Raw genomic sequence first — 2,696 nt, 5'->3', positions numbered from 1 at the left:
GCAGAGCACAGGCTCCGGACGCGCAGGCCCAGCGGCCATGGCTCACGGGCCCAGCCGCTCCGCGGCACGTGGGATTTTCCCGGACCGGGTCACGAACCCACCTCCCCTGCATCGGCAGGCGGACTCTCAACCAGTGCGCCACCAGGGAAGCCCTATTTCCACATTATTTAAGCCACTCTGAGGCAGCGTTTTCTTAATTTCAAAGGCTTCTGTGTCAGTCTGAGTTCCTAGCTGCCAAAAACACAGCTCACTAGAGGGTTTAAACAAAATGTGTGAAAGAATGTCCTGGAGTGAAGTAGGTTTGGAATCTGGGAACACTATCCAGATTACATCAGCAGACAGCTCCAATGGACACCTTACCACTCCCGCCACCACTGGGGGCCCACAGAGCAGTCCACAGTGATAGAGGCTGGGTGTGAGATTTACCACGAGCAACTTACTTCTGCCTCCTCTGGGAGCTGAATCTCCCTCCACCACCTTTCCCATAATCAGTTCTCCTTTTTCATGTCATCAGTTACTGAATTGAAGTCTCAGTCAGATGGGTCAGATTGGCAAATCTCAGGCCACTTGCCTTCACCCTAAGTGTAAGGGAAGCAAATAAAGAGAGTTTCTGACTTCCACCTTGGGGTGGAGGGCTCAAAAGGGGGATGCATTAGTTATCTACTGCAATGTAACAGTAGCCCAACAGATTAGCTCAAAACTTAGCAACTTAAAACAACAGGCATTTGTTATTTCACAGTTTCTGAGCTCAGGAACCTGAGGGCCACTTAGCTGGGTGGTTGTGGTTTAAGGTCTTTCATGAGATTGCAGTCAGTTGTTGGCCAGGGCTGCATCATTTGAAGGCTTGACTGGGGCTGCTTTCAAGAAGGTTTACTGGTTGGCTATTGGCTGGAAGTCTCAGTTCCTTGCCATGTGGGCCTCTCCACAGGAATACCTGGGTATTTTCAAGACATGGCAGCTGGCTACCCCAGAGTGAATGATCCAACAAAGTTAGAGGCCAAGACATAAGCCGTATTCTTTTACAACCTAATCTTAGAAGTGACTTCTGTCATGTTCTGTTACTTACACAAACTAAACCTTGGTACAATGTGGGAGGGGATGACACAAGGGTGTGAAAACCAGGATTTGGGGATCATTGGAGGACATCTCAGAGGCTGGTTACCACAGTGGGAAACTCTCAAAACAAAGAGTGTATAAAAGAATCTGGATGGACAGAAAACATGAAAAATATTTTTTAGAGCATTGCTTTCCAATCTTGTTCACATCATGTCACATGGAAAATGATGCTATTTATTCAGGTTAATGGATGGGTCTATTTGTAGGCAGAACAACCCTGTGGCTTTGGCTAGCCCTGTCCTCTCCTGGTTACACTGAGGACTGAAGGGATCAATATCTTTTACACCTATGACCTGTTTATGTGCAAAAACATCCTAACTGATGCACTTCCTAAGCAGTCTTCCTTCTTCAGATCTTGCCTCCTACAATCCTTTCTCCTCAGACTAGTTACAGTGATCTTTTAATTCATGAGTTAAATCAAATTGATTCACTGTTTAAACCTCAAATGGCTTCCAGTTGCCCTGGAAATTAAACCCAACTCCTCTGTGTGATCTATAGTGTGTAACTGAGCTTCCCTCTACCTTTCTGACACCATCTCGAATTAGTCTCCCCCTTGCTCAGTTTGCTTCTGTCACATTGTTCTCTTTCTGTCCCCCAAAACAATCAGTTTGTTCTCACCTCAGTGATGTTTCACTTGCTCTTTCCTCTACCTTAGACATACCTCCTCAGCTGGCCCCTTCCTTTTCTTCATATTTTAGTCTAATCAACATCTTCTTAGAGAAACCTTCCATACGGACCCTATTTAAATGTTCTATTTCACATTAATCTACTTCCTTCATATCCCTATCACTATCAGAAATATTCATTCTTTCAAACCACAAATACTTATTGAACATCTAGTATGTGCCAGATACTGTTTTGGGCGCCCAGAGTCTGTTTGCTTGTTTTTTGCTTATTCCCAACCCCCATTCCCCATGGGGGTAGTAACCTTGTCTGTCATCACTGAGAATCCAGCACCCAAGACAGTGCATGACAGTTGGAAGTGTCCAGTGAATATTTGTTGAATGAAAAAAGGTAGATAACAAAGAGCAACGCTCAGGTCCAGATGGGCCAGGTTACTCATGAGAGCATAGGTCAGCAGCTTGGCAAACACATAAGAACGAGTGTCATATGAATCATGTGAATCAGGAGCTCAGAATCCAAGTGAGCAGTCTAGATCTGGATACACACAGGACAGGGAGTAAGACTGTGAAAACCAGAAGCAAGATCGGAGGAACTCATTCATGGAAACAAAGGTAAGCTTCCCTCTGTCGTCATCTCATGTACTGTCAGTCTTATCAGTGCAGACCCCAGCTAGCAAAGTGCAATGACAACTGTTGAATGGTGTCCCCCCAAAATTCATGTCTACCTGGAGCCTCAAAAATGTGACCTTATTTGGAAACAAGGTCTTTGCAGATGTAATTAGTTGAGAGCTAGAAAGGAAGCCATACTGGATTTAGGGTGGGCTCCTTCTAAGAAGAGGACAGAACACAGAGACAGATATAGAGGAGACAGAGGCAGAGACTGGAGGGCTGCACCTATAAGCCAGGGAATACCAGGGAATTGCCAGGAGCTATCAGAAGCTAGGAAAAGGCAGGAAG

The sequence above is a fragment of the Physeter macrocephalus genome, chromosome 16 (assembly GCF_002837175.3).
Source record: "Physeter macrocephalus isolate SW-GA chromosome 16, ASM283717v5, whole genome shotgun sequence".
Taxonomy (NCBI): domain Eukaryota; kingdom Metazoa; phylum Chordata; class Mammalia; order Artiodactyla; family Physeteridae; genus Physeter; species Physeter macrocephalus.
The sequence above is the reverse complement of the archived record's forward strand: the minus strand, read 5'-3'. Positions refer to the sequence as shown.